Here is a 24,207-nt window from a genome sequence, read left to right as displayed (position 1 = left end):
GTTCTCCTCAGATAATAGCAATCGTTTGCTTTCGCCGTAGAGCATTTTTGAAATCTGACATATTGGCTGGATTGACAACAAGTGTAGCTTTTAATTTGGTTATATTGAATGTGTGATTTCATCAAAGTTGAATTTTTATAGTAATTTATTTGAATTTGGCGCTCTGCCTGGATGTTGGCCATATATCCCCGAGAGGTTAAGAACAAATTCTTATTTTCAATGACGGCCTAGGACTGGGTTAAGTGGTTTAAGTACCAGCTCAGGGATTTGAACTTGCAACCTTTCGGTTACTAGTCCAACGCTCTAACCACTAGGCTGCGCTGCCTCCTCTACACTCTAACCACTAGGCTACCTGCCTCCTCTACACTCTAACCACTAGGCTACCCTACCTCCTCTACACTCTAACCACTAGGCTACCTGCCTCCTCTACACTCTAACCACTAGGCTACCTGCCTCCTCTACACTCTAACCACTAGGCTACCTGCCTCCTCTACACTCTAACCACTAGGCTACCTGCCTCCTCTACACTCTAACCACTAGGCTACCCTACCTCCTCTACACTCTAACCACTAGTCTGCGCTGCCTCCTCTACACTCTAACCACTAGGCTACCTGCCTCCTCTACACTCTAACCACTAGGCTACCCTACCTCCTCTACACTCTAACCACTAGGCTACCTGCCTCCTCTACACTCTAACCACTAGGCTACCTGCCTCCTCTACACTCTAACCACTAGGCTACCTGCCTCCTCTACACTCTAACCACTAGGCTACCTGCCTCCTCTACACTCTAACCACTAGGCTACCCTACCTCCTCTACACTCTAACCACTAGGCTGCGCTGCCTCCTCTACACTCTAACCACTAGGCTGCGCTGCCACCTCTACACTCTAACCACTAGGCTACCTGCCTCCTCTACACTCTAACCACTAGGCTACCCTACCTCCTCTACACTCTAACCACTAGGCTACCCTACCTCCTCTACACTCTAACCACTAGGCTGCGCTGCCTCCTCTACACTCTAACCACTAGGCTGCGCTGCCACCTCTACACTCTAACCACTAGGCTACCCTACCTCCTCTACACTCTAACCACTAGGCTACCCTACCTCCTCTACACTCTAACCACTAGGCTACCCTACCTCCTCTACACTCTAACCACTAGGCTGCGCTGCCTCCTCTACACTCTAACCACTAGGCTGCGCTGCCTCCTCTACACTCTAACCACTAGGCTGCGCTGCCTCCTCTACACTCTAACCACTAGGCTACCTGCCTCCTCTACACTCTAACCACTAGGCTGCCTGCCTCCTCTACACTCTAACCACTAGGCTGCGCTGCCTCCTCTACACTCTAACCACTAGGCTGCGCTGCCTCCTCTACACTCTAACCACTAGGCTGCGCTGCCTCCTCTACACTCTAACCACTAGGCTGCGCTGCCTCCTCTACACTCTAACCACTAGGCTGCGCTGCCTCCTCTACACTCTAACCACTAGGCTGCGCTGCCTCCTCTACACTCTAACCACTAGGCTACCCTACCTCCTCTACACTCTAACCACTAGGCTGCGCTGCCTCCTCTACACTCTAACCACTAGGCTGCGCTGCCTCCTCTACACTCTAACCACTAGGCTGCGCTGCCTCCTCTACACTCTAACCACTAGGCTACCTGCCTCCTCTACACTCTAACCACTAGGCTACCTGCCTCCTCTACACTCTAACCACTAGGCTGCGCTGCCTCCTCTACACTCTAACCACTAGGCTGCGCTGCCTCCTCTACACTCTAACCACTAGGCTGCGCTGCCTCCTCTACACTCTAACCACTAGGCTGGCGCTGCCTCCTCTACACTCTAACCACTAGGCTGCGCTGCCTCCTCTACACTCTAACCACTAGGCTACCTGCCTCCTCTACACTCTAACCACTAGGCTGCGCTGCCTCCTCTACACTCTAACCACTAGGCTGCGCTGCCTCCTCTACACTCTAACCACTAGGCTACCTGCCTCCTCTACACTCTAACCACTAGGCTACCTGCCTCCTCTACACTCTAACCACTAGGCTGCGCTGCCTCCTCTACACTCTAACCACTAGGCTGCGCTGCTCCTCTACACTCTAACCACTAGGCTGCGCTGCCTCCTCTACACTCTAACCACTAGGCTGCGCTGCCTCCTCTACACTCTAACCACTAGGCTGCGCTGCCTCCTCTACACTCTAACCACTAGGCTGCGCTGCCTCCTCTACACTCTAACCACTAGGCTGCGCTGCCTCCTCTACACTCTAACCACTAGGCTACCCTACCTCCTCTACACTCTAACCACTAGGCTACCTGCCTCCTCTACACTCTAACCACTAGGCTACCTGCCTCCTCTACACTCTAACCACTAGGCTACCCTACCTCCTCTACACTCTAACCACTAGGCTACCCTACCTCCTCTACACTCTAACCACTAGGCTACCTGCCTCCTCTACACTCTAACCACTAGGCTACCCTACCTCCTCTACACTCTAACCACTAGGCTACCTGCCTCCTCTACACTCTAACCACTAGGCTACCCTACCTCCTCTACACTCTAACCACTAGGCTACCCTACCTCCTCTACACTCTAACCACTAGGCTGCGCTGCCTCCTCTACACTCTAACCACTAGGCTGTGCTGCCACCTCTACACTCTAACCACTAGGCTGCGCTGCCACCTCTACACTCTAACCACTAGGCTGCGCTGCCTCCTCTACACTCTAACCACTAGGCTGTGCTGCCACCTCTACACTCTAAACCACTAGGCTGCGCTGCCACCTCTACACTCTAACCACTAGGCTGCGCTGCCTCCTCTACACTCTAACCACTAGGCTGCGCTGCCTCCTCTACACTCTAACCACTAGGCTGTGCTGCCTCCTCTACACTCTAACCACTAGGCTGTGCTGCCTCCTCTACACTCTAACCACTAGGCTACCCTACCTCCTCTACACTCTAACCACTAGGCTGCGCTGCCTCCTCTACACTCTAACCACTAGGCTGCGCTGCCTCCTCTACACTCTAACCACTAGGCTACCCTACCTCCTCTACACTCTAACCACTAGGCTGCGCTGCCTCCTCTACACTCTAACCACTAGACTACCTACCTCCTCTACACTCTAACCACTAGGCTACCTGCCTCCTCTACACTCTAACCACTAGGCTACCCTACCTCCTCTACACTCTAACCACTAGGCTGCGCTGCCTCCTCTACACTCTAACCACTAGGCTGCGCTGCCTCCTCTACACTCTAACCACTAGGCTGTGCTGCCTCCTCTACACTCTAACCACTAGGCTGTGCTGCCTCCTCTACACTCTAACCACTAGGCTACCCTACCTCCTCTACACTCTAACCACTAGGCTGCGCTGCCTCCTCTACACTCTAACCACTAGGCTGCGCTGCCTCCTCTACACTCTAACCACTAGGCTACCCTACCTCCTCTACACTCTAACCACTAGGCTACCTGCCGCCTCTACACTCTAACCACTAGGCTACCCTACCTCCTCTACACTCTAACCACTAGGCTGCGCTGCCTCCTCTACACTCTAACCACTAGGCTGCGCTGCCTCCTCTACGCTCTAACCACTAGGCTACCCTACCTCCTCTACACTCTAACCACTAGGCTACCTGCCTCCTCTACACTCTAACCACTAGGCTACCTACCTCCTCTACACTCTAACCACTAGTCTGCGCTGCCTCCTCTACACTCTAACCACTAGGCTACCTGCCTCCTCTACACTCTAACCACTAGGCTACCCTACCTCCTCTACACTCTAACCACTAGGCTACCTGCCTCCTCTACACTCTAACCACTAGGCTACCCTACCTCCTCTACACTCTAACCACTAGGCTACCTGCCTCCTCTACACTCTAACCACTAGGCTACCCTACCTCCTCTACACTCTAACCACTAGGCTACCCTACCTCCTCTACACTCTAACCACTAGGCTGCGCTGCCTCCTCTACACTCTAACCACTAGGCTGTGCTGCCACCTCTACACTCTAACCACTAGGCTGCGCTGCCACCTCTACACTCTAACCACTAGGCTGCGCTGCCTCCTCTACACTCTAACCACTAGGCTGTGCTGCCACCTCTACACTCTAACCACTAGGCTGCGCTGCCACCTCTACACTCTAACCACTAGGCTGCGCTGCCTCCTCTACACTCTAACCACTAGGCTGCGCTGCCTCCTCTACACTCTAACCACTAGGCTGTGCTGCCTCCTCTACACTCTAACCACTAGGCTGTGCTGCCTCCTCTACACTCTAACCACTAGGCTACCCTACCTCCTCTACACTCTAACCACTAGGCTGCGCTGCCTCCTCTACACTCTAACCACTAGGCTGCGCTGCCTCCTCTACACTCTAACCACTAGGCTACCCTACCTCCTCTACACTCTAACCACTAGGCTGCGCTGCCTCCTCTACACTCTAACCACTAGACTACCTACCTCCTCTACACTCTAACCACTAGGCTACCTGCCTCCTCTACACTCTAACCACTAGGCTACCCTACCTCCTCTACACTCTAACCACTAGGCTGCGCTGCCTCCTCTACACTCTAACCACTAGGCTGCGCTGCCTCCTCTACACTCTAACCACTAGGCTGTGCTGCCTCCTCTACACTCTAACCACTAGGCTGTGCTGCCTCCTCTACACTCTAACCACTAGGCTACCCTACCTCCTCTACACTCTAACCACTAGGCTGCGCTGCCTCCTCTACACTCTAACCACTAGGCTGCGCTGCCTCCTCTACACTCTAACCACTAGGCTACCCTACCTCCTCTACACTCTAACCACTAGGCTACCTGCCGCCTCTACACTCTAACCACTAGGCTACCCTACCTCCTCTACACTCTAACCACTAGGCTGCGCTGCCTCCTCTACACTCTAACCACTAGGCTGCGCTGCCTCCTCTACGCTCTAACCACTAGGCTACCCTACCTCCTCTACACTCTAACCACTAGGCTACCTGCCTCCTCTACACTCTAACCACTAGGCTACCTACCTCCTCTACACTCTAACCACTAGTCTGCGCTGCCTCCTCTACACTCTAACCACTAGGCTACCTACCTCCTCTACACTCTAACCACTAGGCTACCTGCCTCCTCTACACTCTAACCACTAGGCTACCCTACCTCCTCTACACTCTAACCACTAGGCTGCGCTGCCTCCTCTACACTCTAACCACTAGGCTACCTACCTCCTCTACACTCTAACCACTAGTCTGCGCTGCCTCCTCTACACTCTAACCACTAGGCTACCTACCTCCTCTACACTCTAACCACTAGGCTGCGCTGCCTCCTCTACACTCTAACCACTAGGCTACCCTGCCTCCTCTACACTCTAACCACTAGGTTACCTGCCTCCTCTACACTCTAACCACTAGGTTACCCTGCCTCCTCTACACTCTAACCACTAGGCTACCTACCTCCTCTACACTCTAACCACTAGGCTACCTGCCTCCTCTACACTCTAACCACTAGGCTACCCTACCTCCTCTACACTCTAACCACTAGGCTACCTGCCTCCCCTACACTCTAACCACTAGGCTACCCTGCCTCCTCTACACTCTAACCACTAGGCTACCCTACCTCCTCTACACTCTAACCACTAGGCTACCTGCCGCCCCAAATGATGTTGATGTCTAAAAAAAAAAGGTTCTTACCTGTTGACCAGCCCCTGTATTTTAACCTCCGTCCTCTTCACTCTCTCTCGCGCTCTTCCATCCACTGTTCTGTCTTCTATGGGCTGGTTCCCTGTAGAGGCAGAGTGGGGGAGACGTTAGGTCTATTTACACCACACAGGGGCCTTGTGTTCCTGGGGGGGGGGGGACGTTAGGTCTATTTACCTACCCCCTACGTCGTGCACCCTACATAGTGCGCCCCGCTCCCTAGGTAGTGCACCCTACCCCCTACATAGTGCGCCCCGCTCCCTAGGTAGTGCACCCTACCCCCTACGTCGTGCACCCTACGTCGTGCACCCTACGTCGTGCACCCTACCCCCTACGTCGTGCACCCTACGTAGTGCGCCCCACCCCCTACGTAGTGCGCCCCACCCCCTACGTAGTGCGCCCCACCCCCTACGTAGTGCGCCCCACCCCCTACGTAGTGCGCCCCACCCCCTACGTAGTGCGCCCCACCCCCTACGTAGTGCGCCCCACCCCCTACGTAGTGCGCCCCACCCCCTACGTAGTGCGCCCCACCCCCTACGTAGTGCACCCTACCCCCTACGTAGTGCACCCTACCCCCTACGTAGTGTTGTCCAGGCCACGATACTTGGTTCTGGGTTTGGAGCGTGTTGTTTAATCAGTCTGGATATTATGCACTACTTTTATGCGACAAGACACTTTAAAAAAAATAGTTGGCAAATTTCCAGAATTGCCCCCCCCGAAAACATTTTCAGTGTAACCCCCGTCTCTGCCTATAAAGAGGGAGAGTTGGAGGGGGAGGTCTTTCTGGAGAAGCAGGTCGAGCGTGGGAACTCAAAGTTTGTTGACTTCAGGGTCACCAAGGGAACAACAAGGCCAGTCTGACACCAAGCAGCTTCACGACACTACTGCCCCCTCCACCACGGCGCAATACTTAAACACTAAAACCCACCACAAGTCCCAACGGCTGCTCCAGGGACCACGGGGTCATACCGGCTGCTCTAGGGACCCCGGGGTCATAACGGCTGCTCCAGGGACCCACGGGGTCATAACGGGGTAAAGTCCTACCGGCTGCTCCAGGGACCCACGGGGTCATAACGGGGTAAAGTCCTACCGGCTGCTCCAGGGACCACGGGGTCATACCGGTGAAGTCATACCGGCGGTTTTGGTTTCGGGTAAAGCCGGGACATGAAAAGGCATTCACAATGTTCCTGTCTGTTGTGACTGAATTGTTATGTTGGGCCGACACGTTTCCACTCTGATGTGACGTTTGTAACCATGTGGGAGGTGGGAATTTACCAGATGTGAAGTTATAAATACCAGCTGAATGCATTCATGAGATATGAACTCATTGGGGTTGAACGGCTCAATGGCCAACCAATCATATCAATCATAAACTGAAAGTACAACTACCCACCCCCCCCCCCCCCCCCCCCCAAATAGATGCTGTTATAGATGTCATTTCCTTAGTAGGTGAGGTCAGAGGTCACCACGTGGGAGAAGTTGGTGATCGTCAGTTTTCCACTTGGAGAGCCGGGAAAAAAAATTGAAACGTCAATAGTACAGTTTGTCCATTTTCAGATGCCGTAGCCAGTATACAGAACGGCGGGGCCTCCCCCCCCAGTCAGAACAGGGCCCCCCTCCCCCAGTCACAACATCAAGGGCCTCCCTCCCTGTCACAACATCAAGGGCCTCCCTCCCCCAGTCAGAACAGGGCAGCCCCCCCCCCCCTCCCCCAGTCACAACATCAAGGGCCTCCCTCCCCCAGTCACAACAGGGCCTCCCTCCCCCAGTCACAACAGGGCAGCCCCCCCCCCTCCCCTCCCCCAGTCACAACATCAAGGGCCTCCCTCTCCCAGTCACAACATCAATGGCCCCCCTCCCCCAGTCACAACATCAATGGCCCCCCTCCCCCAGTCACAACATCAATGGCCCCCCTCCCCCAGTCACAACATCAAGGGCCTCCCTCCCAGTCAGAACAGGGCTGCCCCCCCCCCGTCACAACATCAAGGGCCTCCCTCCCCCAGTCAGAACAGGGCAGCCCCCCCCCCCCCCTCCCCCAGTCACAACATCAAGGGCCTCCCTCTCCCAGTCACAACATCAATGGCCCCCCTCCCCCAGTCACAACATCAATGCCCCCCCTCCCCCAGTCACAACATCAATGGCCCCCCTCCCCCAGTCACAACATCAATGGCCCCCCTCCCCCAGTCACAACAGGGCAGCCCCCCCCCTCCCCCAGTCACAACATCAAGGGCCTCCCTCTCCCAGTCACAACATCAATGGCCCCCCTCCCCCAGTCACAACATCAATGCCCCCCCTCCCCCAGTCACAACATCAATGGCCCCCCTCCCCCAGTCACAACATCAAGGGCCTCCCTCCCAGTCAGAACAGGGCTGCCCCCCCCCCAGTCACAACATCAAGGGCCTCCCTCCCAGTCAGAACAGGGCAGCCCCCCCCCCCAGTCACAACATCAAGGGCCTCCCTCCCCGTCACAACATCAATCTCCCGAGGAGACAAGACCTGCTATATTGTATTTACTTTGCCACGATGGCCTTTTTTGCCTTTACCTCCCTTATCTCACCTCATTTGCTCACATTGTATATAGACTTGTTTATACTGCATTATTGACTGTATGTTTGTTTTACTCCATGTGTAACTCTGTGTCGTTGTCTGTGTCGAACTGCTTTGCTTTATCTTGGCCAGGTCGCAATTGTAAATGAGAACTTGTCCTCAACTGGCCTACCTGGTTAAATAAAGGTGTTCTCAACTAGCCTACCTGGTTAAATAAAGGTGAAATAAAAATAAATAGCCTACATAGAAAGGCTAACACGCCCGACCACTTAAAAATGGCTGCCTGGGAGTGAGAGCAGAGCCAGGCTACATAGAAAGGCTAACACGCCCGACCACTTAAAAATGGCTGCCTGGGAGTGAGAGCAGAGCCAGGCTACATAGAAAGGCTAACACGCCCGACCACTTAAAAATGGCTGCCTGGGAGTGAGAGCAGAGCCAGGCTACATAGAAAGGCTAACACGCCCAACACTTAAAAATGGCTGCCTGGGAGTGAGAGCAGAGCCAGGCTACATAGAAAGGCAACGTGGTTGGGATGCATCCACACTCACACCATCAACAGTAAGTCAGTGTCTGGCGGCGCGTGGCTAATGTAGCATTCAGCCATGATGACATCATTGCTGACATCATTGCATTCATCAGCCTTCATTAGCATGAGGATGATGATGTCACAGAGGCTGGCTACTGGTTCCTCTGTCCAGGAAAAGTAGCCCTGATAATTAGCCCAGGGGGTGAACTACAGGCCTATAGGGGTATGTTATACAGGCTACAGGCCTATAGGGGTATGTTATACAGGCTACAGGCCTATAGGGGTATGTTATACAGAGGACAAGGTAGGACCTGGGGGATGGGGGTCAGAGGACGGGGTAGGACATGGGGGATGGGGGTCAGAGGATGGGGTAGGACCTGTGGGATGGGGGTCAGGATAGAAGCTGGGGGACGGGGTAGGACCTGGGGGATTGGAAGAGGGGTGGCTAGGGGGTCAGGGTAGGACCTGGGGGGTTGGAAGAGGGGTGGCTAGGAGCTGGAGATAGGAGGAGGGTGGCTAGGGGGTCAGGGTAGGACCTGGGGGATTGGAAGAGGGGTGGGTAGTAGCTGGAGATAGGAACGGGGGTGGCTAGGGGGTCAGGGTAGGACCTGGGGGATTGGAAGAGGGGTGGCTAGGGGGTCAGGGTAGGACCTGGGGGATTGGAAGAGGGGTGGCTAGGGGGTCAGGGTAGGACCTGGGGGATTGGAAGAGGGGTGGGTAGTAGCTGGAGATAGGAACGGGGGTGGCTAGGGGGTCAGGGTAGGACCTGGGGGATTGGAAGAGGGGTGGGTAGTAGCTGGAGATAGGAACGGGGGTGGCTAGGGGGTCAGGGTAGGACCTGGGGGATTGGAAGAGGGGTGGCTAGGGGGTCAGGGTAGGACCTGGGGGATTGGAAGAGGGGTGGCTAGGGGGTCAGGGTAGGACCTGGGGGATTGGAAGAGGGGTGGGAAGTAGCTGGAGATAGGAACAGGGGTGGCTAGGGGGGGTCACAGGTCTTTTGTCTCCACATGAACTGTACGACTACAATGAGCTACACAAACAGCCGTCCACAACAGAAGTGTGACAGTAGGTTAGCCTTTATAACAGCAGCGCTGACTCAGCAGGGGGCTGGCCGCTCGGTCGCCACATTACAACGGAACTGCATGTGTTGCTTGTACCAGACTTTACCTCCAGTAGGCACGCACACATTGATGTCCCCCCCCCTACACACACACATTGATGCCCCCCCCCCTACACACACACACATTGATGTCCTCCCCCCTACACACACACACACACACACACTGATGTCCCCCCCCCCTACACACACACACACACACACACACACATTGATGTCCTCCCCCCCTACACACACAGGAAAAGGCCAGGCAGGCACACAGGTCCAGGTCTCTATAAAACCACACACAGGTCCAGGTCTCTATAAATAAACCACACACAGGTCCAGGTCTCTATAAATAAACCACACACAGGTCCAGGTCTCTATAAATAAACGACACACAAGTCCAGGTCTCTATAAATAAACCACACACAGGTCCAGGGTTCTATAAATAAACCACACACAGTTCCAGGGCTCTATAAATAAACCACACACAGGTCCAGGGCTCTATAAATAAACCACACACAGGTCCAGGTCTCTATAAATAAACCACACAGGTCCAGGGTTCTATAAAACCACACACAGGTCCAGGGCTCTATAAATAAACCACACACAGGTCCAGGGCTCTATAAATAAACCACACACAGGTCCAGGGCTCTATAAATAAACCACACACAGGTCCAGGGCTCTATAAATAAACCACACACAGGTCCAGGGTTCTATAAAAAAAAACACACAGGTCCAGGGCTCTATAAATAAACCACACAGTTCCAGGTCTCTATAAAACCACACAGGTCCAGGGCTCTATAAATAAACCACACAGTTCCAGGGCTCTATAAATAAACCACACACAGGTCCAGGGCTCTATAAATAAACCACACACAGGTCCAGGGCTCTATAAATAAACCACACACAGGTCCAGGGCTCTATAAATAAACCACACACAGGTCCAGGGCTCTATAAATAAACCACACAGTTCCAGGTCTCTATAAAACCACACAGTTCCATGGCTCTATAAATAAACCACACACAGGTCCAGGGCTCTATAAATAAACCACACACAGGTCCAGGGCTCTATAAATAAACCACACAGTTCCAGGGCTCTATAAATAAACCACACACAGGTCCAGGGCTCTATAAATAAACCACACACAGGTCCAGGGCTCTATAAATAAACCACACACAGGTCCAGGGCTCTATAAATAAATCACACAGTTCCAGGGCTCTATAAATAAACCACACACAGTTCCAGGTCTCTATAAATAAACCACACACAGTTCCAGGTCTCTATAAAACCACACAGTTCCATGGCTCTATAAATAAACCACACACAGGTCCAGGGCTCTATAAATAAACCACACACAGGTCCAGGGCTCTATAAATAAACCACACAGTTCCAGGGCTCTATAAATAAACCACACAGTTCCAGGGCTCTATAAATAAACCACACAGGTCCAGGGCTCTATAAATAAACCACACAGGTCCAGGGCTCACCTGTTTTGACTCTTGAGTTTGTTTCTCTGTTGGCATCCGCTTGTATTGAGAGCTCTAAAAAAAGGGGAAAAAAGAAAGATGGGTCAGTTCACTAATCTGCTCCCGAGAGGCACAGAGGTCTACGGTCTCTGCATCTCAGAACAAGAGGTGTCACTACAGACCCTGGGTCGAATCCAGGCTGTATCACATCCGGCCGCGATTGGGAGTATCGTGGGGCGGTGCACAATTGGCTCCGGCGTCGTTCGGGTTTGACCTGGTTTATCCTGCTCACTAATAAACTCCCCTGTCAAAACAAAGACCAGTCAGTTCATTTATCCTGCTCACTAATAAACTCCCCTGTCAAAGACCAGTTAGTTCATTTATCCTGCTCACTAATAAACTCCCCTGTCAAAGACCAGTCAGTTCATTTATCCTGCTCACTAATAAACTCCCCAGTCAAAGACCAGTCAGTTCATTTATCCTGCTCACTAATAAACTCCCCAGTCAAAGACCAGTCAGTTCATTTATCCTGCTCACTAATAAACTCCCCTGTCAAAACAAAGACCAGTCGGTTCATTTATCCTGCTCACTAATAAACTCCCCAGTCAAAACAAAGACAGTTCATTTATCCTGCTCACTAATAAACTCCCCAGTCAAAACAACGACAGGTCAATTATACATTTTAAAATATAGTTTTTTTTGTTGAGTCTTGGCATAATTCAGTTACTATGGAATTGACCACTAGGTGTTAAGAGTTTGAAATAAGTTTCTTATTTCAGAAATGTAAATACTGTGGACCCGTCTACCAGGGTTTGGGTCAACTCCATTTATCTAGCTAGGGACCCGTCTACCAGGGTTTGGGTCAACTCCATTTATCTAGCTAGGGACCCGTCTACCAGGGTTTGGGTCAACTCCATTTATCTAGCTAGGGACCCGTCTACCAGGGTTTGGGTCAACTCCATTTATCTAGCTAGGGACCCGTCTACCAGGGTTAGGGCCAAGTCCATGTATCTAGCTAGGTACCTGTCTACCAGGGTTTGGGTCAACTCCATTTATCTAGCTAGGGACCTGTCTACCAGGGTTTGGGTCAACTCCATTTATCTAGCTAGGGACCTGTCTACCAGGGTTTGGGTCAACTCCATTTATCTAGCTAGGGACCCGTCTACCAGGGTTTGGGTCAACTCCATTTACCTAGCTAGGGACCTGTCTACCAGGGTTTGGGTCAACTCCATTTATCTAGCTAGGGACCTGTCTACCAGGGTTTGGGTCAACTCCATTTATCTAGCTAGGGACCCGTCTACCAGGGTTAGGGCCAAGTCCATGTATCTAGCTAGGGACCTGTCTACCAGGGTTTGGGTCAACTCCATTTATCTAGCTAGGGACCTGTCTACCAGGGTTTGGGTCAACTCCATTTATCTAGCTAGGGACCTGTCTACCAGGGTTTGGGTCAACTCCATTTATCTAGCTAGGGACCCGTCTACCAGGGTTTGGGTCAACTCCATTTACCTAGCTAGGGACCTGTCTACCAGGGTTTGGGTCAACTCCATTTACCTAGCTAGGGACCTGTCTACCAGGGTTTGGGTCAACTCCATTTATCTAGCTAGGGACCCGTCTACCAGGGTTTGGGTCAACTCCATTTATCTAGCTAGGGACCCATCTACCAGGGTTTGGGTCAACTCCATTTATCTAGCTAGGGACCTGTCTACCAGGGTTAGGGTCAACTCCATGTATCTAGCTAGGGACCCGTCTACCAGGGTTTGGGTCAACTCCATGTATCTAGCTAGGGACCTGTCTACCAGGGTTTGGGTCAACTCCATTTATCTAGCTAGGGACCTGTCTACCAGGGTTTGGGTCAACTCCATTTATCTAGCTAGGGACCCGTCTACCAGGGTTTGGGTCAACTCCATTTATCTAGCTAGGGACCTGTCTACCAGGGTTTGGGTCAACTCCATTTATCTAGCTAGGGACCCGTCTACCAGGGTTGGGTCAACTCCATTTATCTAGCTAGGGACCCGTCTACCAGGGTTTGGGTCAACTCCATTTATCTAGCTAGGGACCCGTCTACCAGGGTTTGGGTCAACTCCATGTATCTAGCTAGGGACCCATCTACCAGGGTTTGGGTCAACTCCATTTACCTAGCTAGGGACCCGTCTACCAGGGTTTGGGTCAACTCCATTTATCTAGCTAGGGACCCATCTACCAGGGTTTGGGTCAACTCCATTTATCTAGCTAGGGACCCGTCTACCAGGGTTTGGGTCAACTCCATTTATCTAGCTAGGGACCCGTCTACCAGGGTTTGGGTCAACTCCATTTATCTAGCTAGGGACCTGTCTACCAGGGTTTGGGTCAACTCCATTTATCTAGCTAGGGACCTGTCTACCAGGGTTTGGGTCAACTCCATTTATCTAGCTAGGGACCCATCTACCAGGGTTTGGGTCAACTCCATTTATCTAGCTAGGGACCTGTCTACCAGGGTTTGGGTCAACTCCATTTATCTAGCTAGGGACCCATCTACCAGGGTTTGGGTCAACTCCATTTATCTAGCTAGGGACCCGTCTACCAGGGTTAGGGTCAATTCCATTTATCTAGCTAGGGACCCGTCTACCAGGGTTAGGGTCAATTCCATTTATCTAGCTAGGGACCCGTCTACCAGGGTTTGGGTCAACTCCATTTACCTAGCTAGGGACCTGTCTACCAGGGTTTGGGTCAACTCCATTTACCTAGCTAGGGACCTGTCTACCAGGGTTTGGGTCAACTCCATTTATCTAGCTAGGGACCCGTCTACCAGGGTTTGGGTCAACTCCATTTATCTAGCTAGGGACCTGTCTACCAGGGTTAGGGCCAAGTCCATGTATCTAGCTAGGGACCTGTCTTTCAGGGTTTGGGTCAATTCCATTTTCATTCAATTTCATTCAGGAAATACACAGAATTGTTTTTGTTTTTTTTAAAGGAATTTTGTTATATTTCTGCGATAGACTGGAATTGACAGCGTTGGACCAGTAACCGAAAGGTCGCTGGGCCAGATCCCCGAGATGACCAGGTAAAAAAAATACAACATCTATCGATGTGCCCTTGAGCAAGGCACTTAACCCTAATTGCTCCTGTAAGTGGCTCTGCATAAGAGCATCTACTAAAAGACTAAAATGTCCAACAAAATGGGAAAAAAACATGTAAATGTAGGAAAGTAACTTGCCACACACACCAACCAACACAGGGATTTGACAGTCAAACTATCCATTAAATAGCAGCCAACCGCAGGTGATATCCTGCGCCGCATCGTGATTCGTTTATTTATTATTTATTTTATTTTACCTTTATTTAACCAGGTAGGCAAGTTGAGAACACCTTTATTTAACCAGGTAGGCAAGTTGAGAACAAGTTCTCATTTACAATTGCGACCTGGCCAAGATAAAGCAAAGCAGTTCGACAGATAAAACGACACAGAGTTACACATGGAGTAAAAACAAACATACAGTCAATAATGCAGTATAAACAAGTCTATATACAATGTGAGCAAATGAGGTGAGAAGGGAGGTAAAGGCAAAAAAAGGCCATGATGGCAAAGTAAATACAATATAGCAAGTAAAATACTGGAATGGTAGTTTTGCAATGGAAGAATGTGCAAAGTAGAAATAAAAAATAATGGGGTGCAAAGGAGCAAAATAAATAAATAAATAAAAATTAAATACAGTTGGGAAAGAGGTAGTTGTTTGGGCTAAATTATAGGTGGGCTATGTACAGGTGCAGTAATCTGTGAGCTGCTCTGACAGTTGGTGCTTAAAGCTAGTGAGGGAGATAAGTGTTTCCAGTTTCAGAGATTTTTGTAGTTCGTTCCAGTCATTGGCAGCAGAGAACTGGAAGGAGAGGCGGCCAAAGAAAGAATTGGTTTTGGGGGTGACTAGAGAGATATACCTGCTGGAGCGTGTGCTACAGGTGGGAGATGCTATGGTGACCAGCGAGCTGAGATAAGGGGGGACTTTACCTAGCAGGGTCTTGTAGATGACATGGAGCCAGTGGGTTTGGCGACGAGTATGAAGCGAGGGCCAGCCAACGAGAGCGTACAGGTCGCAATGGTGGGTAGTATATGGGGCTTTGGTGATAAAACGGATTGCACTGTGATAGACTGCATCCAATTTGTTGAGTAGGGTATTGGAGGCTATTTTGTAAATGACATCGCCAAAGTCGAGGATTGGTAGGATGGTCAGTTTTACAAGGGTATGTTTGGCAGCATGAGTGAAGGATGCTTTGTTGCGAAATAGGAAGCCAATTCTAGATTTAACTTTGGATTGGAGATGTTTGATATGGGTCTGGAAGGAGAGTTTACAATCTAACCAGACACCTAAGTATTTGTAGTTGTCCACGTATTCTAAGTCAGAGCCGTCCAGAGTAGTGATGTTGGACAGGCGGGTAGGTGCAGGTAGCGATCGGTTGAAGAGCATGCATTTAGTTTTACTTGTATTTAAGAGCAATTGGAGGCCACGGAAGGAGAGTTGTATGGCATTGAAGCTTGCCTGGAGGGTTGTTAACACAGTGTCCAAAGAAGGGCCGGAAGTATACAGAATGGTGTCGTCTGCGTAGAGGTGGATCAGAGACTCACCAGCAGCAAGAGCGACCTCATTGATGTATACAGAGAAGAGAGTCGGTCCAAGAATTGAACCCTGTGGCACCCCCATAGAGACTGCCAGAGGTCCGGACAGCAGACCCTCCGATTTGACACACTGAATTCTATCAGAGAAGTAGTTGGTGAACCAGGCGAGGCAATCATTTGAGAAACCAAGGCTGTCGAGTCTGCCGATGAGGATATGGTGATTGACAGAGTCGAAAGCCTTGGCCAGATTAAGTTTAAGTTCACAAACAAACAAAAAAGCTCGTTGTTACCTTTACTGTAATGGCAGCCATCAAAATATAGATATGAGCCTTCGACAAGTGCTCATCTAACCAACTACCAACCAGCATTTCACTCAGGCTTGTGAATACAAAGATAGTAAAGTATGATCTCATGTATAGTAACGTATGATCTCATGTATAGCAAAGTATGATCGCATGTATAGTAACGTATGATCGCATGTATAGTAACGTATGATCACATGTATAGTAAAGTATGATCTCATGTATAGTAACGTATGATCGCATGTATAGCAACGTATGATCGCAAGTATAGTAACGTATGATCGCATGTATAGTATGATCACATTTATAGCATGATCACATGTATAGTAATGTATGATCACATGTATAGTAACGTATGATCACATACATAGTAAAGTATGATCACATGTATAGTATGATCACATGTATAGTATGATCACATGTATAGTAAGTATGATCGCATGTATAGTAAAGTATGATCGCATGTATAGTAAAGTATGATCGCATGTATAGTAAAGTATGATCACATGTATAGTAAAGTATGATCGCATGTATAGTAAAGTATGATCGCATGTATAGTAAAGTATGATCTCATGTATAGTAAAGTATGATCACGTGTATAGTAACGTATGATCGCATGTACAGTAACGTATGATCGCATGTATAGTAAAGTATGATCACGTGTATAGTAACGTATGATCGCATGTATAGTAAAGTATGATCACGTGTATAGTAACGTATGATCACATGTATAGTAAAGTATGATCACGTGTATAGTAACTTAAACACTGCAAGTCGCTGTTTCCAACGTATGTTTAGCCGTTTGTTTCATAGCTAGTGAATTAATAGCACAAAGTCAAAGAACGACAAATCCTAAATAAGCCGATTCCACCTCACGCTGCAACACTTCCTGTCAAGAGCAGAGTGAAAGACTCATTTATATTTTTTAGAAGCGCTGACCACGGGCATACAAGTTGGTTTAATTGACTTGAAAGAAAGTCTACTGAAATTAGACGTTGTCCTCGTGTTTCCTGGTCTAGTTATATTGTTTAGTTTAGTTTACAAGCTACAAGTTTACAAGCTAGGTTGTTTTTCCAACATGTTTGAGTTTCAACTGTTAAGAGAAGAGAACCCTTCTTCTACTAGTCAGACTAATCTCACAGGATGGTATAAACATAACAAGTCATGTTACCCATGGTAACCTGCAGGCAAAAAAAAAAGTGTTTGTCTCGGGGAGGCAGGGTAGCCTGAGTGGGTTAGAGCGTTGGACTAAGTAACCGGAAGGTTGCAAGTTCAAATCCTGAGCTGACAAGGTACAAATCTGTCGTTCTTGCCCCTGAACATAATTAACCCACTGTCCTAGGCCGTCATTGAAAATAAGAATTTGTTCTTAACTGACTTGCCTATTAATAAAGTAAATAAATAAAAAGGTGATATTTTGGTAAATGGACTAAAAAAATGAAATTAAGAACATTCCACACCTACCCTCTTACTCATAAAACACTACAGAGAATACTGATCTGTTTTTGTGTGTTTTTACTGGTATAATTTTAGGGCCCCAAAAAGTATTTGGGCTGGTATTTTTAATGATCTATTGCCACAGTGGCTGGTGGACCCAAATAACATTTTATACCCTGGCAATCAATTATATTATTTTTATATGATTATCAGTTGTGACACAAAACAGGGTTTTGCCATGCCTACTACATGTCACCTAGTACATGATGTACTTATGGGCCTGGGCAGAGGCCAATGACCATGTTGACCACATAGAGATGTTAAAAGGAGCTTTCATGCAATATTTGTTTGTGCAGCAAATCTCTTGGTGTCAAATTAACCTGGGCTGAGAGTCTTAGTTACAGCGCCACTAACGGATTGGTGCCACAGACAATTAACGTGCAAGCTCAGGGCCCCAGGGCACTTTGACAAGAGATTTCCTGCCCCCCCCCCCCCCCCCCCCCCCCCCCCCCCCCCCCCCCCCCCCCCCAAAAAAAAAAACCAGTCTACCGGTGTCCCTGGGACACCAGTATACCCGGTACCTTGTAGCCCCCGTCCTCCCACTAGTACAGCAGGCGTGAGGCTGAGCGCACCCCGCGCGGCAAACTTTAGCACGGCACACACCCGCGCGCATACTCGCCGGCGACAACACGCGCAAACTAGCCGGCGACAACACGCGCAAACTAGCCAGAGACAACGCGCGCAAACTAGCCGGAGACAACGCGCGCAAACTAGCCGGAGACAACGCGCGCACAACTAGCCGGAGACAACGCGCGCAAACTAGCGCAAACTATTGGCAGTTGGCATCCAATGTTATGGCGCATTACCGCCATCTACTGTACTGGAGGCGCCCCCGTCTCCCGCCTATGTACTGAAGTAATAGCTTTAAAAAATAAAAATAATTTAAATCGACCAATAGAAGTATAGAGGGGGTTCCTGCAGATACAGGAACGCCCCGAATTGCTGGCCGTGCAGTTGCACCCTTATAGAGTCAAGGCCTAGCCAAAACGGGTTAGCGTTAGCCCTAAACCCACCCTAACTAGTCTGAAAGGAAAATAGGGGGTTAAAGTTTGGTGTTGATCTGCGTTAGCTGGCTTGCTAGCAGCTTAACATGGGCCACAGACTGTACCGACTAGCTCTGCAAAAGGTGTTTCATTCACACGGTGCAACAGCTAACTAGCAAACATATCCTATGTTTAAAATGCATATATTAACTTACTACTTTAGGAAGCACTTGTTTGGTTTGATAAAAGTGCAGCAAAAAACGATAACTAGCTAAATGCAAACTAGCTAGCTAGGCTACTCCTGTGCATAAATCCCCTTGTTAGCTAGCTAGCTAACAGGCTAGCTAAAATACAGTCTGGACAATAGCTTGCTGGCTATCAAAACAACCCAAGGACAAATAAGAAATGTTGCACACTAAAATTAAAAAGGTTATTTGTTAATAAACCTGTGCCATGGTTTACAGTGAGGACATTCATGATTTATTTTTATTTTACAGATTCTGCAGCCGCGTATCCTAGCGACGACTTGGGTTGCTAACTAGCAGTTAGCATAAACTAACAAAACACATTTTAACTAGCTATGGTAAAAACTAAATCACAATCGATCAAACAGTTAAAGGAGAAATCTTAACATATTTGTGTTGGCAGTATTGATGAAACTAAGTTACCGAAGAAAAATCGCCTTATATTTGACGCCCTTTAAATTCTGCACCACCGACTGCAGCGTAGCCAACATTTAGTTAGCTAACGTTAGCTAACTAAAAGTTTCAGACCGGGTCATCCACATACCGGTAATATTAACTAATCAAATCGTACAGTGCATTTCAATCTAACCTTTCGATACTTTTTAAACAAGTCGTTTCGTCATTTTCTTCCATGAAAATGACACACTACCGCGTAACTACCGACTATGAAGCTAACACCTTAATACAAGCAGGCTAACATGCTAACAAGCGGGCTCAATGGCTAACATGCTAACACGTTAATACAAGCGGGCTAACATGCTAACACGTTAATACAAGCGGGCTAACATGCTAACACGTTAATACAAGCGGGCTACATGCTAACACGTTATACAAGCGGGCTCAATGGCTAACAAGTTAATACAAGCGGGCTCAATGGCTAACACGTTAATACAAGCGGGCACAATGGCTAACGCGTTAATACAAGCGGGCTCAATGGCTAACATGCTAACACGTTAATACAAGCGGGCTCAATGGCTAGCATGCTAACATACTAACCAACAGCGGGCAAACTGAACTACGACAAGCTTTCCCCGGTTGCCCGGCGAGCTGCGTAACACATCGATACTGGCTAGGAAAAAAGCACGATTACACAACCTGGAAAACGTATTTAAAAAGAAAAAGAGCCTTACCTCATAACATGTAAAGTGTAACAGAGTGGAAATGGAAGCCGGCTGTAAAAAAAAGGCTAAAGAAATTCAATGCATTTTTGTCGCTTTTACAAGGAGAGCCATTTGTCCTGTACGATCAGCCATTTCCTTCACTCGCAAACCTTTTTTTATTTTGATGTTGCTGCTGCTTTGCCCTCTTCTCGCTGTGTGTATTCGGGGGGCTGCAGGAAATGAGTTGCACCACTTCCTCTCGAAGGCGCACGCACACACACAGAGACCCAAAATGGTCGCTTTGGAGTAGAGCACTGCGGAGTGCCAAAAGTCTAGTTTCTCTGGAGTTATAGTAGCAAGCTACAGTTTTTCTGGTAGCTAGTGTTGCGTGAAGAAATACACTACTTCAAATTCTAAAGGGTTGGTTTTAGAGTCTAAGTTGATTAACAGTACCATTCACACAACAGTAGGTGCAAGGTTACCAAAGTCAAGAGCTGATAAGAGAGTAAGTTCTTATCAGCAGTTATTGACAACAAAACAATAGCGCTAATCAAATCACATTTGGTTTGTCACATGCGCTGAATGCAACAGTGTGATGCTTCCTTTACAAGCCCTTAAAACCAACAATGCTGTTAAGGAAAATAAGTGTTAAGTAAAAAATAAATAATAAATACAAGGTGATCAACTAAACACAAATGCATCTTTTGTCAAATATGTCTGAGTGTTGAAGTGTGCACCTGGCTGATCTATACATTAAAAAAAATATTTAAATAAATGGTGCCGCCTGCTTAAAAGAAGGAATTTGAAATGAGTTATACATGTACTTTTGATACTTAATTAAGTATATTTAGAACCAAATACTTTTGGTATTAGTAGTATTTTACTGGGTGACTTTGACTTTTACTCAAGTAGTATTTTACTGGGTGACTTTGACTTTTACTTGAGAAACTTTCTATTAAGTTATCTATACTTTTACCACCACTGGAAAATAGCCTAAAACTAGTGTGAAGTTGAGTTATCAGGGGGGTGTCGGACAGAGATGGTGACAGACTGTCTATACAAGATAATACTCAGATCATAGATGAAGGTGGGGAAAGAGAGATGACGTCCTGGTGAAGCTCCTATTAACGACAGCAACACCCCCCCGGTCAGAAGATACTATCGTTGATAGGCGCTAAGGGTAGTTAGCGTCTATGAATGGCATAACAGACCCTTGTGTGTGTGACAGAACACAAAGAGGTGACCATTGACCTGCCTGCAACAAAAATAACTCCTCTCCCTTATCTCACTATCTCTTCAACTCTGTGAGAGTATGTCACAGATAGACAGAGGGAGACAGGTAGAGAGAGCGACAGACGGTCTTTAGACTGTGACTCCTACAACTATAACTAGTCTTTAGACTGTGACTCCTACAACTATAAACTAGTCTTTAGAATGTGACTCCTACAACTATAAACTAGTCATTAGACTGCGACTCTACAACTATAAACTAGTCTTTAGACTGTGACTCCTACACTATAAACTAGTCTTTAGACTGCAACTCCTACAACTATAAACTAGTCTTTAGACTGTCAACACTACAACTATAAACTTGTCTTTAGACTGTGACTCCTACAACTATAAACTAGTCTTTAGACTGTCAACACTACAACTATAAACTAGTCTTTAGACTGTGAACACAACAACTATGAATAGTCTTTAGACTGTCAACACTATAACTATAACTAGTCTTTAGACTGTCAACACTACAACTATAAACCGGTCTATAGCATGTCAACACTACAACTATAAACCGGTCTATAGCATGTCAACACTACAAACTATAAACTGGTCTTTAGACTGTGACTCCTACAACTATAAACTAGTCTTTAGACTGAATCCTGCAACTATAAACTGGTCTTAGACTGTCAACACTACAACTATAAACCGTCGGACAGGCAGGAGAAAAAAGGATCAGTCATGAACTATAATCTGAAAATACACTATCCAAAAATAGCTTCACAACATCACCTGCTATTTCGGATAAGGTTTCATCTCCTTGCGTCTGTCCTGTTCCTCCAGGATTCTGCGATCGTAAATGTTTTTTTTATTTTTCCCCCAAATCAACACAATTCCCCGCATATTACGCAAGAGTTTACAAATCTAATCAATTACTGTATTAAAACAGTCAAATCGTCACAATCGTGTCGCATAAAACTGACCCATCACCGCGCGACAAAAAAAAAGAGGGCTCGCTATTTCAACCAATCACTGCACAATTTACCGCCATAATATGGTTGAATCAAGTCAAGAAACGTTTCCCCTCGTCGGCGCATTTTGTGATTGAACAATTGAACAAAATCATTGCATACTGCCATGTGCAAAATATCAGTATTTCCGTAGCAAAATCAAGCATTTTTTTTTGTCCGCAAATATCACACACACAAAAAAAAAACGAAAATCCTGGCAGAACTGTCTTTCCTATAGCTGAAGATCTGATGGGTAGATTCGGGGTTAGAGAGGTCGAGTAATTGTGTTGATTAAATATTACCAGGAGAGAAGAAGAAAAAAAAACACTAGAATATAGATGTGTTTTAATGAGATCAAATCACATGTTATAGACCAACAGTAAAATGCTTTACTTACTGGGTATTTTCCAACAATACACATGAAACAATTTATAGAAATAGTAATAATAACATGGTTCTATACAGAGAGTACCAGTACTGAGTCCATGTACCCCTACATTAGTAATGAATAGAATAAATCACATGGTTCTATACAGAGAGTACCAGTACTGAGTCCATGTACCCTACATTAGTAATGAATAGAATAAATCACATGGTTCTATACAGAGAGTACCAGTACTGAGTCCATGTACCCCTACATAGTAGTAATGAATAGAATAAATCACATGGTTCTATACAGAGAGTACCAGTACTGAGTCCATGTACCCCTACATTAGTAATGAATAGAATAAATCACATGGTTCTATACAGAGAGTACCAGTACTGAGTCCATGTACCCCTACATTAGTAATGAATAGAATAAATCACATGGTTCTATACAGAGAGTACCAGTACTGAGTCCATGTACCCCTACATTAGTAATGAATAGAATACATCACATGGTTCTATTGTGTGTGTGTGTGTCATGTAAGAAGTGTGTGTGTGTGTGTGTGTGTTGGGGTGTGTCATGTAAGTGTGTGTGTGTGTGTGTTGGGGTGTCATTGTAAGTATGTGGGTGTGTGTGTGTGTGTGGGGTGTCATTGTAAGTATGGTGTGGTGGTGGTGTATGTTGGGGCGTCATTGTAAGTATGTGTGGTGTGTGTGTGTGGTTGGGGCGTCATTGTAAGTATGTGTGTGTGTGTGTTGGGGTGTCATTGTAAGTATGTGTGTGTGTATGTGTGGGGCGTCATTGTAAGTATGTGTGTGTGTGTGTGTGTGTGTTGGGGGCGTCATCATGTAAGTATGTGTGTGGTGGTATGTGTGGGGAGTCGGGGCATTGTAAGTGTGTGTGCCAAGAGTCAGTGCCTCGTTTATTTTGTTATTTTGTACAGGGTCAGTCTAGGTAGGTAGTTCTGGGTAGCCATTTATCAGTCCTGTTTATCATCTTATGACTGGTGGCCCATTCTTTTCCTCAGGTGGGGAACCGTTCTTGTTGTCGTCCGGGGTTGCCGGTTTATTTTTCCTTTTCCTCAGGTGGAAGAGGGCCCATGTTCTTCTGACGTTGACTGGTGGATCTATTCTTTTCCTCAGGTGGGACCTCTCTGTTGTCATCGACGGTGGATCTATTCCTTTTCCTCAGGTGGAAACCGTTGTCGTCGACTGGTGGATCTATTCCTTTTCCTCAGGTGGGACCTCTCTGTTGTCATCGACTGGTGGATCTATTCCTTTTCTCAGGTGGAACCTTTGTCGTCGACTGGTGGGTCCATTTTTTCATCCGATTATTAAAATGGGCATTACGTGGGCGAATCATTGAAGCTCATGTTTGTCAGTTGGTCCATGGTCAACTAATTTAAACATTTACCTACCTGGTTTAGCTGTATCACATTCCGACCGTGAATGGGAGTCCCATAGGGCGGTGCACAATTGACCCAGCATCGGCCGGGCTTGGCCGATCATTATTAATAAGACATTTTCCTTAACTGACTTGCCAAGTTTAAAAAGTTGAATAAAGGTGAATAAAATAAATAA

At 47.8% G+C, this 24,207-nt stretch overlaps 1 protein-coding gene across 10 annotated transcripts in view; it reads right to left on the bottom strand.

Annotated features, from left to right (window-relative positions):
* LOC109883743 (trinucleotide repeat-containing gene 6A protein) overlaps positions 1 to 24,207 on the bottom strand; it is an 88,432-nt gene that overhangs the window by 55,751 nt on the left and 8,474 nt on the right. For 4 of the 10 annotated variants that reach the window (XM_031813867.1, XM_031813875.1, XM_031813872.1 and 1 more), the window contains exons 1-3: positions 20,063 to 20,203; positions 11,339 to 11,392; positions 5,670 to 5,760 (exon numbers count right to left, since the gene is read on the bottom strand). The gene's annotated coding sequence lies outside the window, so the exon portion shown is untranslated. Of the gene's footprint in view, positions 1 to 5,669; positions 5,761 to 11,338; positions 11,393 to 11,499; positions 12,134 to 20,062; positions 20,204 to 24,207 lie in introns of those variants that run through there. The other 6 variants (XM_031813873.1, XM_031813874.1, XM_031813868.1 and 3 more) reach the window with 5 other exon arrangements.

Source organism: Oncorhynchus kisutch, unplaced genomic scaffold (assembly GCF_002021735.2).
Source record: "Oncorhynchus kisutch isolate 150728-3 unplaced genomic scaffold, Okis_V2 Okis06b-Okis10b_hom, whole genome shotgun sequence".
NCBI lineage: Eukaryota > Metazoa > Chordata > Actinopteri > Salmoniformes > Salmonidae > Oncorhynchus > Oncorhynchus kisutch.
The sequence above is the reverse complement of the archived record's forward strand: the minus strand, read 5'-3'. Positions and strand labels throughout refer to the sequence as shown.